Source organism: Acipenser ruthenus, chromosome 4, assembly GCF_902713425.1.
Source record: "Acipenser ruthenus chromosome 4, fAciRut3.2 maternal haplotype, whole genome shotgun sequence".
NCBI classification, from domain to species: Eukaryota; Metazoa; Chordata; class Actinopteri; order Acipenseriformes; family Acipenseridae; genus Acipenser; species Acipenser ruthenus.
In genome coordinates this window covers 76,028,629-76,044,240 of record NC_081192.1, presented here as the reverse complement: position 1 = coordinate 76,044,240, position 15,612 = coordinate 76,028,629, and the positions used below count along the sequence as shown (strand labels likewise).

Below are 15,612 nucleotides of genomic sequence, written 5' to 3'. Positions count from 1 at the left end.
GTGCAGGATTAAATACAGTAAAATAGGGAGCAGATAAATGCAAGTTAAAGTGCATTAAAGGCAGAGTGCTATATTGTCCGGAAGGGAAGAGTTGAGTTTTACAGATGGCTTCCAGTAGACTTTTGCAATATCCTAGTTTCTTTGATTACAAGATTTTAAATAAAAGATCTAAATTATTTTCATGTAGTATATGTCTCAATACTAAAATTGTAGGTGATGCAAAACTTTTGGCCATAGCTCATAACTTCTACTACGGCTAATAGGCCAATATTATAGGCCAATATTATTAAAGCAGACATATTCAATTTTAATATTTTCAGAAGCATTTATATTTTAGATTGCATTTGGTTATAATAATATATGGATCACAGTAAAAACAAAATACTTAACAAACATAATCTTTCATTACTTCAACCCATTTCCTTGGGGCTGTTTCTTGTATACAGGAGCCCAAAGAATGATTTATTAGCCTTAGTGATAACTTGTATGTGATATTGTACATCGACTGATTGGCTGTATATCTAGTTATTTTTTTCTTTCTTATTTGTTTTACTATTAAATCTGTGAACTGAACAATCAGACCTCCTTGCACAAGTAGCAAACCATTTTAAAATGCTTTATTACCATTGCAAATGGTTTATCAAAGAAAATTGCATTTCTAATATAAGGCAAAACAAAACAGAATAAATACCTGATTTATGTTATGTTCCTATGAACAGCTCATTGTTTATGGTCAGTGATGAAACACACAAAATCTAACATTCTGTATTCACCAATTACACTGGGAGCCTGCGATGTTCTGTTTTCAGTGCACAGAGAATTTTTTTTTAATTATAAGCACCATTAGCTCATTAAAAACACCACTAGTACAGAATGATAAACTACCAAATAATTTCACTGCACCACATCTCCCTGCAAATATTTAAGCAAAAACGCTTTATGTCTATTCTTACAGTGCAGCATACTTACAGCACTAAACCAACAAATGAGGTCACATTCAGAATCCCTTATGTTCAGTTTCACAGACAGGAGTCATCCCTTAGCTTTTAAAACTATCTGCAGAGGGAGGTGCGTTTAGCTCTAAGAAATTATGACTTCTATTATTTAATCTAATTCTGCAAATGTCATTCCATTAAAAGCATTTTAATGGAATGGCATTTGTCTTTACCTATAAAAATAGTCAAAGCACTAAAAGAAAGTAGTACAAATGTCTCGATTAATAAAAACTTCTAGACCAGACATTCCACTGATAAAGACTTTTAGTCAAAATGTTTATTAGTTACTTTTAGCAGTTATACATGCCTTACAATTGCGTATTTTATAGTTATTGACGTGATACAAATATAGTATATATTTTTTGCTTGGCAATCCAGTACAAGACCGAGGAAACAACTTGCTTCCTGAATGCATACTGCTTTTAATGCCTATTGAGTGTAAACTGTTTGTAGTTAACCTATAATAAGAATTCAAGGAAACTACATGCACAGATAATAAGTTAATAGTCTGACATACTGCTCCAACCAGCATTGCAGCAGTGAAAGTCGACAGCAGTGTTGTAAACAAAATATGTCTTCTGGCATTGCAATGCTGCACGGATGTCTTTTTTCTTTATCAAGTTAAATAATGTACAAGAACCAAAAAAGAGCAACCAGACTAATCCCACAGCCAAAAGGTACAGTATGAGTTACAAGAGACTCTGTTGGAAGCTGAATGGCCTCCTCTTGTCTGTAATGTTCCCTATGTTTCTTATGAACCATTGGAGTACCCTGTGTACAAATGCCTTATCAACTGAGTAGATGAACAAAGTGTTTGATAATAAGTCGGACATACTGTTGTGGTTTTATCGATATGCATGTCAGTTCATTGAAATCATTTTTTCCATTATTTCCAATATTAAAACATTGGTAGTTGCCTTCCAAAGGCTGTGTTTATTTCCTATTCTTGCCTGTAAAAAAAGTAATGTCATCTTTTGCCGGTGCGTCTTCAATCTATCAAATAAACAGTTTTGCAGCTTTAGCATAAAACGTCAAATTGAAGTCTCATTCTTGAATGGCCTCGACTATGACTAGAACACATCTTTATCCTTTATCATGTCATCTATAAGCAGTACAGTAATTCTCATCAGCAGCTGACAGAACTGACAGCAACCCAGCACACTGAACATCCTCAACACACACTTTTAAAGTCAATCAGTGTACTGTACCAGGCAATGAAACTTGTATTAGTTCTGCACCTAGTCCTGGGTTTCAGAACTTCCCTGGTCTGAACTGATGGTATTTCTCATCACAGAGTGAAAAAGTCACACCAGAGTCTGTTTGTTTACTAATAGGGGCTGCACATGTAAGATGAACCCCTGGCTCCTGATTATTTAATATAGTATACTTAATTGAAGGTAGTTCTAAAAAGCCAAGACTGGATGCACGGCTAGTTAGTTTCAATCCATGCTGTACATGTTTTCAGGGAACTTGCACTGCCTCCACCTACAGTAAATGTACTCTAATAGACATACCCTGAATGACTTATAATGAATATTCTAACATTCACATAAACAACAAAGGGACAGAAGAAAACAATATGCTTAGCCCAAAAAATCGCAAAAACTAGTTTAACGTCTTGTACAGTAAATATCCAGATAGTTGTTCTGTGGCAAGTCTGCAGACACCCTGCTGTCACAGTATTGCCGCCTACATCTTTGGAAGCCTACATATGACTGGTGGCATAGTACAGTAATACTAGCAATATTACTTGCTCTTGGTGCCATAGTACTGTCAGCAGCTTCTACTAATATCCAGTTCCTGTCAAAAACAGGTGTCAGACAATCGCTACAGAACCTATCGAGATACATACCTTCTGACCTGTCTTGTCTTAGTGGCTTAGTCCCATGTGTATTGTGACTACTTTTAGGATTTTACTCTGCTCAAGTCTTCGAAGTACAGGTAAAGGTTATGGCAAGGTATATCCAAAACCAAAGCAGTTTATTTTCTTATTGTTACTTTTTGGAGAAAATAATATCTGTAATTTTTGTCAGCATATCATGATGACGAATATGTACCAGTATTGATCATAATTTTGTCAATAACAGTTTTTTATAGTTGTGTTATCTGGCAGTTTTCCAAACTGTCGCATCGCTTTTGTGTCGCTTCTGTATCTGCGTGGTCATGTCGCTGCGAAAATATCTTGTTGACCAATGAAAAATCATATCGCGTCTGGTGTGTGGCAACCTTAACTCTTTCAACTGATACATCTGCATTGACATAGGACATATTTAATTAGTGTACATTAATGTACATTTATTTTGAGACCAAATCCAGTCTTTTTTTTTTTTTTTGAAAAATTGCAAAAAACAAAGCAGATGAATATCCATTTTTATTTGGATTCATCATTGATGATGTGTTCATAAAATAAAAATATAAATTGAACCACATTTATTGCATGGATTTATTTCCCAGCTCTTGAATTGGGCGCTGTAAGAATTCAGGTCTTGTACTGCAAAAACAAGAGTAAACCAAACCTATTTACTTATATGGATGTCATTCAGGAAGGCACACATTACAATACCTAGAACTTGTCACAAGTGGTCGTGGTGCTGTGGTTTATCCAATGGGACAATACACAGTACAAAGTGGCCCACTGCCAATAAGAACATAAGAGAACATAAGAACATAAGAAAGTTTACAAACGAGAGGAGGCCATTCAGCCCATCTTGCTCGTTTGGTTGTTAGTAGCTTATTGATCCCAGAATCTCATCAAGCAGCTTCTTGAAGGATCCCAGGGTGTCAGCTTCAACAACATTACTGGGGAGTTGGTTCCAGACCCTCACAATTCTCTGTGTAAAAAAGTGCCTCCTATTTTCTGTTCTGAATGCCCCTTTATCTAATCTCCATTTATGACCCCTGGTCCTTTTTTCTTTTTTCAAGTCAAAGAAGTCCCCCGGGTTGACATTGTCTATACCTTTTAGGATTTTGTATGTTTGAATCAGATCGCCGCGTAGTCTTCTTTGTTCAAGACTGAATAGATTCAATTCTTTTAGCCTGTCTGCATACGACATGCCTTTTAAACCCGGGATAATTCTGGTTGCTCTTCTTTGCACTCTTTCTAGAGCAGCAATATCCTTTTTGTAACGAGGTGACCAGAACTGAACACAATATTCTAGGTGAGGTCTTACTAATGCATTGTAGAGTTTTAACATTACTTCCCTTGATTTAAATTCAACACTTCTCACAATATATCCGAGCATCTTGTTAGCCTTTTTTATAGCTTCCCCACATTGTCTAGATGAAGACATTTCTGAGTCAACATAAACTCCTAGGTCTTTTTCATAGTTCCCTTCTTCAATTTCACTATCTCCCATATGATATTTATAATGCACATTTTTATTGCCCGCATGCAATACTTTACACTTTTCTCTATTAAATTTCATTTGCCATGTGTCTGCCCAATTTTGAATGCTGTCTAGATCATTTTGAATGACCTTTGCTGCTTCAACAGTGTCTGCCACTCCTCCTATTTTTGTGTCGTCTGCAAATTTAACGAGTTTGCTTACTATATCAGAGTCTAAATCATTAATGTAGATTAGGAATAGCAGAGGACCTAATACTGATCCCTGTGGTACACCACTGGTTACCTCACTCCATTTCGAGGTTTCTCCTCTAATCAGTACTTTCTGTTTTCTACCTGTTAACCACTCCCTAATCCATGTGCATGCATTTCCTTGAATCCCTACTGCGTTCAGTTTGAGAATTAATCTTTTATGCGGGACTTTGTCAAAAGCTTTCTGGAAATCTAAATAAACCATGTCGTATGCTTTGCAGTTATCCATTTTCAATGTTGCATCCTCAAAAAAGTCAAGTAGGTTAGTTAGACATGATCTCCCTTTCCTAAAACCATGCTGGCTGTCTCCCAGGATATTGTTACCATATAAGTAATTTTCCATTTTGGATCTTATTATAGTTTCCATAAGTTTACATATAATAGAAGTCAGGCTTATTGGTCTGTAGTTACCTGGTTCGGTTTTGTCTCCCTTTTTGTGGATTGGTATTACATTTGCTATTTTCCAGTCTGTTGGTACAACCCCTGTGTCAAGAGACTGTTGCATGATCTTGGTTAGCGGTTTGTAAATAACTTCTTTCATTTCTTTGAGTACTATTGGGAGGATCTCATCCGGCCCAGGGGATTTGTTTATTTTAAGAGCTCCTAGTCCCTTTAACACTTCTGCCTCTGTTATGCTAAAGTTATTTAAAACTGGATAGGAACAGGTCGACACGTGGGGCATGTTGTCCGTGTCCTCCTTTGTAAAAACCTGTGAAAAGTAATCATTTAATATATTTGCTATTTTTTTTTCTTCATCTATGATTTTGCCATTTGTGTCTCTTAGACATTTAACCTCCTCTTTGAATGTTCTCTTGCTGTTATAATATTGGAAAAACATTTTGGAATTGGTTTTAGCCCCCTTAGCAATATTGATTTCTATCTCTCTCTTGGCCTTTCTAACTTCCTTTTTGACTTGTGTTTGCAGTTCCAAGTACTCTTTCTGTGTGCTTTGTTTTTGGTCCCTTTTAAACGCTCTGTAAAGTGCCTTTTTTCGCTGAATATTTTTTTTAATTGATCTATTAAACCATTTTGGCCATTTTGTTTTAGATTTAGATTTGTCTACTTTTGGGATGTAATTGTTTTGTGCCTCTAGTACTACATTTTTAAAAAACAGCCACCCTTTTTCTGTGGATGTTTTCTCTATTTTACTCCAATCTACTTCTGTTAGTCTCTGTTTCATACCTTCGTAGTTTGCTTTTCTAAAATTGTAAACCTTAGCTTTAGTCATTACTTTTTGGGTTTTAAAAAATATTTCAAATGAGACCATGTTGTGGTCTGAGTTTGCCAATGGCTCTCTGACCTCTGTTTTAGTTATTCTGTCTTCATTATTTGAAAAGACTAAGTCAAGGCATGCCTCCCCTCTAGTCGGTGCCTTGACAAATTGCGTTAGGAAGCAGTCATTTGTCATTTCCACCATTTCAATTTCGTCCGTCGTGCCCCCCATTGGGTTTTCCCATTTTATACAGGGGAAGTTGAAATCCCCCATTAGTATGGCTTCTCCTTTTCTACACGCATTTCGAATGTCATTGTATAACAGATTATTTTGCTCAGCGTCTGAATTTGGCGGTCTATAGCATGCTCCTATTATTATGCCCTTTGAATTTGTGTCCATTATTCTGACCCATATTGATTCTGCATTGTTTTCTTTGTCCTGATTTAACACCTGGGCTTCAAGGCTATTTCTTAGGTATAGCGCTACCCCTCCGCCTCTTCTGTCCTGCCTGTCTTTCCTATACAGTGTGTACCCACTAATATTATATTCGTCTCCATCACTCTCAGACAACCAAGTTTCTGTAACACCTATCACATCGTAGTTGCTTGTTAGTGCTGTAGCTTCAAGTTCTAACATTTTGTTTCTGAGACTTCTAGCATTAAGATAAATACATTTAATAGTGGTCTTACCTGAGTTGTTGCTCTTGTTTTGATGTAGTCTCCCTTCTGTTTTTTTTGTTTTCTCCCCCCTTCCTTTCTAGTTTAAATGCTTCTGTACCGCCTGAAGGATCCTTTCTCCGAGTAGATTGGTTCCCTTTCTGTTTAAGTGCAGTCCGTCCCACCTGTATAGATAGTCCTTGTTGTAGAATGTGCTCCAATGTTCAAGAAAGGTGAAGCCTTCCTGTGTGCACCACGATTTCAGCCATGCATTTTGATTTTGTATTTCCAGCTGTCCATATGGTCCTTTGCAAGGCGCCGGCAGTATCCCAGAAAAGACCACAGTTTTGGTCTTGTCTTTTAATTTCCTTCCAATGTTGTTCAATGGTTACTTATTGTTTATGGTTACTAAATTTGCCAGCGTGGCTTTTACAAATAAGAAATAGCGTTGCCACATTCTGTTAAGGGGAAGATATCTAGTTTATTTATTTAAAAAAACTACAACAATGGTATTTACATGTCTTTCTTGATGTACAGACCCTTTTCAATTTGAGACTCACAATGCTTAAACAAAGTTATAATATGACAGATTAAGAAAGACAGTAACTAATAATTCAGTAATAATTCAAAAGATGTATTTTTTTCCAACATGATTTAAAGTTTATTGTGCCAATAACCCACAAATAAAAGTACAAATGTTTCAGCTTAAGTTATAAAGGTAGAACCTACACTGTACTAATTCGTAGAAAAAGGACATATCTATAATTTGAGTCATTAAGCTAACAATCCTCCTTCCTCTGTCTGAAACTGATCAAGCTTCAAAAGCTACTCAGAAAGCAACTTAAAACCTGCTAAATGTCAACACTTATCTTTGGCTATGTTTACACAGGGTCTGTTTAGAGCGTTTGGTCCGCACTCTGTACGGTTCGGTACGCTTGGTGTGTAATGTGAACAACAAAGTCTGTTTGGGAAACGAACCATACAGAGTGCACCTAAAGAGCTGGTTCGCTTGCTAAACGTCAATGTGAACAACTGCTGGACTCGGTCCTTTTGCACGTAGGAAACAAACTATACAAGGTAACCTGAAAAACATTTAGTGATTTAGTTCATATTCTGAGGAAACAAGTAGAGCAAAAAACAAAAAATGTCTTGAGGAACTACATTAAGATTACCAGATATCCCAGGAAAACTGGAATTATCAGTTTTCAGCCTTCATTTTTTGTTCCGGTCAGAAACAGTAACATTAGGCCAGTTTACATGTGTGATTATTTTACGTGAGATGTGAAACTTGGCAGGGAAAAGTGTCCCAAAAAATGGTCTCAGTATTTTACCGTGAAAGTCTCCATTTCTTGTGAGATTCCAGGAAAAGCTTGTGAAATCAACATTCCACTTACAAGTAAACATGAGTGTCTCATGAAAATGTTAATTGGCTCGTTCAAGTTCTTTCCTAAAGCTGCTATAAAAGTCACATTGGAAACAAGCTAATGAAACAAAAATGTGACGCAAAAATAAAAGTACACCATTACCCTATCCCTCTCTTTGGCCAATTTTTTTGGCCACCAACCCGATTTACACGAGCAATTTTCCCAAACGTGCACGCGCATCGCCATTTCATGTGTAAATTACCCCGCATGGAAACCCCATGCCTGTCTCCTGAAACTTCTGTTTTGTTTTTCTTTACTACCTTTCCCACCTGTCCATTGTACATAAAAGTCATTAATATAGCAGAGGTGGCCAAACCCTGGCTCTAGAGCCACATGCGTCTGCTGGGCACTCCCAGTAAAATGCTGGGTGACACACTTTTTGGCTCGAATGAACTGAAGAAAGAGCCTGCATGTTCACTGCAAGGACATTTTGTCACTTGATGACTTTCGACACCGCTAGCTGGCGCATGCGTATTTCGATCACCTCGACTGAAAGCTGGGTGTGCAGTTGAAAGTGAATTTCATAATTTTGAATTAAGTGCTTGTTCATTTCTTGGAGACAATGGCATTGAGCAAACCCTCCACGAGTAATAAACCAAAGTATGTGGCTTTAAGCCACAATGGGAGGAAGAGTTTGCTTTCACTGAAAACAGTGGTAAACCTGTGTCTCATCTGCAACAAATCGCTTACGCTGTCGTCTGTACAAGGCGAGTGACCTCAAACATCATTATGAAACAAATCACAGCACATTTTTATCTGAATATCCTCCTGGATCAGACCTAAAGAAAAACAAGCTGGCCTCTTTAAAAGGTCACCTCAGCAATCAGCAGATGCTCCTTTCTGCGTTCAGTAAAGAAGCGGATTTGACAACTCAAGCGGGTTTTGTATGGCATGGAATATCACTCATACCCATGTCCTTATTCAGATGAATGAATCTTTTATAAAATTGGAGTGTTAGCACTAGACTAGAGAGTGCATGTTTAAATGTTACATTGCAGGTCTAAAATTAATATTATATTTACATACATTACAACTCGTCATGAGCAGGTAGTGTAATCCCTTTTAAAATAAATACAGTGCATCTTTTATCCACAAAGCTCTCAAAAGACTTCATGCAGCACTCATTAAAAAAAAAAAACAGCATTCAGATCTTCAAGCTTGTCTTTTATGTGGTGTTTTTGGTGAAATCAGGGCAGTAATCATATTTTGCTTCATAATAAATGAATAAGTTTTATTTAAAGTGTGTAACACATACAGCATAAACAGAAATAATGGGAAGACACCAGTGTTACATTTAAAGTTTAATACACTGTTCTTGTGTATTTTGCTGCCATTAAGAGATAACAACTATTGCACAGAGTAAGTGCAATACTTCGTTATAATGTTCGAGAGAAAAAAATGCTAATATTAAAAATATCTTGCTCGCAAACATTTCACGTTTTAGAGTATGTGTCTTGCGGCTCTCGGCCATATGAAAAGTGTTTAATTTTATGATGGAAACCACGTTAGTGATAAGAGTCGGGTTAAAACAGACAGAGACAGCGACAGTCGGAAGACACTTTTGATATTCAGGGCCATTGTTTCAAACAAAACGAACCAAACCAAGTCCATTTGAAACGGACCCTGTGTGAATACAGCCTTTGTGTAAGATCCCTATATGAACTCCACGTTAATGTAAATTGACTTTTAGAAAGATACACAGAACTGCCTCATCATGTAGACAATCTTATCCGGTTAATTATCCAGGTACGATTGACTCGACTTTTCATATGGTGCTTCTATACAGTACAAGATATAATTACAATATATTAATGCCTGATTCAATTCTTAATTTAAAAATAGCGCAGATTCAAATAATATAAGATTCGTTGGGGCATGTGGTTATTCATAGGGTATTATAATCCTGCGATAAAATGTACAACTACAAAACTGTTTTAGTCATTTGCTCTTTTTAATATAACATGATTAGCATTTAATCCTGTACTTCAGAGTACTGTAATCTGCCAAGTGTTTAATCTGTAGTATTTAATCATATCCTGATGTAACTATCACTGACACTGTAATCTGCTGTATTATTGAATTGTATTTTGTGACACTTGTACTTGCTTGAACCAAAGTCATTGTATTTATCTTGCTCTTAATTGTATTATTACATGTACTGTGATACTTGAAATGTATTTGCTTACGATTGTAAATCGCCCTGGATAAGGGCGTCTGCTATAAATAATAATAATAATAATAATAATAATAATAATAATAATAATAATAATAATAATAATAATAATAATAATGAAATCGTAACACCTGCATAAGATGAAAGGCGCTTACATGTGATCGCTGCAAAGAGTACATTTTACACCTGCATCAACTTTGCTACAAAAAAACAAAATAAAAACGTCACTCTTTCTATTATGGTCCCCATTATTAAAAACTTTTCGCTGTTTTATGCAAAATACAACAAAAAGAAAACACAGGTTGAGCTTAGAATAACTGCTGAAACATCTGCTGAAACATCAATACACTGTAAATATCACACCTTCAGTATAGCCTACTCAAGGCTTTCACATTAATGAAAAAAACTACCTTTGAGGGTGATGGAGCTGAACTGAATGATGCTGCTGAGGCTGCAAAGAAAAGGGAAGGCTAGCAAAAGACATGAACGTGAATTCGAATTGAAAACATCTTCTGAAAAAATGCCGCTCTACAACACACAAGGAAAAAAAGTGATGAAAAGACAAACTCACCTTACAGGGGGTGTTGGATGGGGTCAGAGAAGGAAGGGTTTAGCGGAGGTGTGATATTGTTAAACACACAGACAAGGGTTTGGAAGCGGGAGGGAAAAACGGGGAAGATAAAAAATTTCAAAAGGGAAGAAGTCACTCAGTAGAAAATGTTCAGTGTTAATGGATCTAAGAATAAACAAAAATATATGTATAACAAAAGAACAAAAAACACGAAGTTTATAATATAAGATTATTCCAGTTGCGTCTTCTTCTCTTCTTAGTAAATATCCAACAGTCCTTCCTGCTGCTGTCAGATGATAATTATACAATAAAAAATAAAAAACATAACAGTAATATCAGAATAAAAAAGTACAGTAAATTGAGCTGCTTTTCAGCTAAAGCTTGATTGTATGTGTTGCTTAATCCAGGATCTGCGTTTACTGTAGCTTTCTTCTACCCTCTCACAAACTGAACCAAAGCACCCAGCTGCATCTCGACAGCACTACACTACACGATGACGTCACGGGGGCCGAAGCGCAGCCCACTGTCAGCTACATTACGCTACGGTACACAGACTGTGCCCAACGATGCATTTATAAAGCCTTTGTTTATTAATGCGACTTTGGGACGAGTGAAAGTAGGAGTACGGGGCCAAAAACTAATGAGGGAACCGCAAGGTTGAACAGAACAGACTGTTATTTATCAATAATTGGCCACTGTACTTTTTCTCTATGCCATTCTCTTTTTTGCTTCCTCTGATGTGAATAAACACTGTTTAATGATACATTGCCCATATAATTGTAAGGTATTGAATACTACCTACCACAGAGTCATTAAATCTAAAAGTTGTAAAATATGGATGGAGGGGGCGCTATTTCACAGACGATTGAATTATTTAGGCAAGTCGTTATTTGGTTATCTTACTACAGTAATGCGTTTAAGATTTATTTATGTGTCTGTTTTTCTTTATTCACAATTATTTAAATCGTTTTAACCATGTAAGTAAATAAATAATTTGTATTTTATATAAATAAAACTTTGTTTACTAACATAATGAAAGATTAAATTGTTTTTGATTAACAAACTGTAAACTCGTTTACAATATACATATAAAGCAATATGCCCACAGCCCACAAGAAAAAGTATTTTTTCTTTTATTTAATTGGTATTTTTAATTTGCATTAATTAGTAACATGACCAATAAGTTGCACCAGTTCCATCAAAACATTACACACAAAAGACAACATTCCTCCGCCCAGGAGAGCAACCACCAAGAAAAAGTGTTAAAACCAACAACTGGATGCTGTTAGAGAGTGGAAAATGCTGGCAGATGTTGGTCAGTGGTTTGTTTTTCCACCTGAGATTGCCACCACAAACCTTTGACCAGATACTGTCTTGTGGTCCTTGTTCTCCTAGTAGAGTTAACAGTGCCATGGAAGGATGCTGTAGATGAGGCGTATGAAAGGAAGAAACTGCAGTATGCTCAACTAGCCGCTGAAGCAGAACAGCGAGGATGGAGAGTCCGGGTTTACCCAGTGGAGGTGGGCTGCCGAGGATTTGTGGCACACTCTACAACCCGGTTTCTCAAAGACATTGGATTCAGTGGCCAAGAGTTGCGTCACACAGTGAAGAACTTATCTGAAGCAGCAGAGAGGAGCAGCAACTGGCTGTGGTTGAGACGTAAAGATTCTGGTTGGGGATCTCAAGCACAATAGAAAGAAAGAAACGCTGATGTACAGGTAAGTAAGCTGGGTTGAGTTGAGTGGGGGATGGAGGGGGGTGATGTTGGGACGCCAGAATCACAGTCGGGCCCTCTTGAGGTGTCGTGGCCTATTCGACGAAACACAGAGGATGGAAGGTGTCCACTTGAAGACCCCAGAGAAGTACCCTACTTAGCTCAATCCAGATGGTTGTCATTCTGATGTGCTGGGGACACCGCATTGTGGTTGATCTCCAGAGCCAGCATCGCAGCTGTTGTGTGTGAGCCAGCATTACACTTCAGACATCAACACCAGGCAGAAGGATATCTACGTCATCAGATAGAAGGAAACGCCAATGGTTGGAGACACAGATGGATCACATTAGTTTACTGTAAAGCTAAGTCTTAATTGGTCCTTATCTTGGCGAGAGCCAAGTTCAAATCACCATGAAGTTTTAACATCAACTCTCATGTAATGGAAATCAGTTGACTCACAAACTTAAATACTAATAAATACTACTATTCCTGTGAAATCACATGTTAGAAGTATTTTAGTTTGCAATAGAATATAACAAGATAATAAAACTATGATAGAACACCCTCAAACATCTATTAAATATTAATGCTCACTAAAAATGTGCCCACTGGCTGTAGTCAGGCCCAGGACCAGCAGGAAGTACGAGCCGTCCTCACACTGAAGCTCTGAAAGTGCACCTCAATCCTGACCTGTGAAATCCCTCTTCCACTGCTGCAACACTCTCAGGCAGTGACTATGAATTGTGCCGAGTAAAAGGTGTACATAATTTTATCAGCAATATCCGAATAATAAAAAAAAAATCCATCCACTTACAATGCGTAACAATGCTTAACTGAAAACAGAGAGAGTCAAAAACGAGCTGAGGTTCAGTCCCTGAGTGGCTCACCTGGTAGAAGCGCAGCACAGGTTTGGTTACTGGTTGTGCAAAGTAGGCCGTCTTCGCTGGGGACTACAAATGGAGCGTCCCATTGATTCTGGCGCTCCCAATGGTTAGGGAGGCAAAACCGGCAGTGACTGTTTCTCCTCATCGTACTATTGTGAACCCTGCTGGCCAGGTGCACAGTGAGCTCAGAACGGACAGGCATTTGTTCTCCAAAGATCGGTAGCTCGCTGACATGTGCTCTTGAGTTCCTGGTATATAAAAGGAAGCTAGTTTGGTTGTGGGATCGGAGGACACCCACTGAACCTTCGGGTCACCTGAACCATGTTTATAGTTTAAAAACTGCTATTTAGAATGATCCATGAGAGGGAATGTTACCCTTTTTTTGTTTGTTTGTTTTTTTTTGTAAAAAATATAGCGCTGATTATCTGGTGCTTTATGCATGGTTAATTCACAGAAAGTTACATTTTTGCTTCTTTTTTTACGATAGTAATTTCTATTTCCCTTTCATTCAGGCAATACAGCATATATGGGATCAGGGTGTGCTCTTATATCTAGTCGGTGATGCTGCGTACCACCTACTTCCCTGGCTTATGAAACCCTACCTGTCTGGATGGCTAACAGCTGCTGAGGAAGCATTCAACTCCACGCTTGGGCAAATACGGGTAGTGGTTGAACAGGCATTTGGGCACTTGAAAGGGAGGTGGCGGATACTGCTGAAATGGACTGAAGTGCAACATGAGTTTGTTCCCAAAATTTCCACTGCCTGCTGTATCCTGCACAACCTGTGTCAACAACAAAATGAGGTGTTCAGGAATCAGTGGCTGCCTGTGAGACCGACGGGGAAGGTTACCTCAGCCGCCAGTTTCAATTGGACACCAGTGATCTGAGGAGGCTTGTGCTGTCAGAGACTCTCTCCTTTCTTTATTTTAAGTTTTGTTGGATTTACCGTTGTGTTAAATATTAATGATGTAAACAAAAAAAAACACTATCAATATGTTCATTTACAATTTTATTTTGACCTTATTTATTTATACATATTGCTGTCGTGGGGTACGTCCTCATCCCCTGGTACGGACGCCTCTCTTTGGAGGGCGACCTGGACGGCGCATAGATTATCCCATGATGGAGGGGCATCTTGGCTTCTGCCAGGAGAGGTAACAACTGGGGAAGTTGTATACTACTGGATGATGTTGTGGCTGCTGACTGTGTAGCACTGTTGGAGCGGTCTTAAAGTAATAAAATAAAAAGTAGCACAATTACTTTTAAGTAACAGTAATGCAAGTTATTGAATGTACATGTACACGCAACAAGATGTTACCTTCTTCAGATGCAGCGCGCTGGGAGGTGTAAATTAAGTGGGCAGCTGCAACTGCCACTGGGCGTTACCCCAATAAACATTCCATGTCTTCCAGAACCGAAACCAGGACCATCGTGCTTCTCCCAAATGGCACCGGCTTGCTCATTCCTGCAGGTAGGGCTGTTTAAATTTTAAAAATCTGTCCCTAGCTTGTGGGACTGCACGCTCTATTCCCCTTTCTGAGAGGGCATCTACCACTTGTTGGTACACATGCTTGTTACTCTGTTTTGGGCGATCGAGCTGGCTCAACACATCCAAGTCACTACTTATATTTATTATTGCCTGGGTTTCCTCCTCGCTCCAGTGATTTTGAGTGGAGAGCAGACACGCGTTGTCTTTGGACATAGTTGGGATCAAAAGCAAGGCAATTCAGTTACAGACATTTAGTAAACAGCTCACTTACTCTTTGTGTTTAACTTTAGCGTAGTTTTTACAGCAAGGTTATTCTCAAACAGCTGCTTTAATACTATAGCAAGGGCATAACGCAGTTCATGGTAAGTGGTTTTATGCAGAACTGTAAACCCACAAGAGATATACAACATAACAGGCCAGACATAGCAAAAAATAAGAATAAAAAAAAAGTTGACTGTATTATCATTGGTGAACTACACCACTGCTAACCATAAAACTGCCCCTTACTTTCTGCCGTCTTGGAATCCACAGTAACAACTGACCTGCTCCCTTGCAATATTTATAGTGATGTCACTTAAGGATAAACAAGCTCATTAACATTTACAAGTGAAATGCAAGTTTTCATGCAACTGGGCATGGATTTTCCCATGATTTTCCCATGATTTTCATCATTTACACGTGTAAATGAGATTCACCCTATCCCTCTCTTTCATCCACAAACCTGATTAACATGAGTAATTCTCCCAAACGTGCACGCGCATCGCCATTTCACATGTTACTTGCCCCGCATGGAAACCCCATAATTGTCTGTCTCAAGAAGTTGGCATAGGGCTACCAGATTTCCACTTTTTTTTTTTTTTTTTTTTTAAATAACTGTATATAACATAATCGTAATTTA

The 15,612-nt window shown here is 37.9% G+C and overlaps 1 protein-coding gene across 9 annotated transcripts in view; it reads right to left on the bottom strand.

Moving 5' to 3' along the window:
• The window catches only part of LOC117400384 (poly(rC)-binding protein 3-like), a 311,376-nt gene extending 300,317 nt beyond the window's left edge, over window positions 1-11,059 (bottom strand). For all 9 annotated transcript variants that reach the window (XM_059022802.1, XM_059022803.1, XM_034000260.3 and 6 more), the window contains exon 1: window positions 10,628-11,059. The gene's annotated coding sequence lies outside the window, so the exon portion shown is untranslated. The remainder of the gene's footprint in view (window positions 1-10,627) is intronic.
• Between the last annotated feature and the right edge of the window lie 4,553 nt (window positions 11,060-15,612).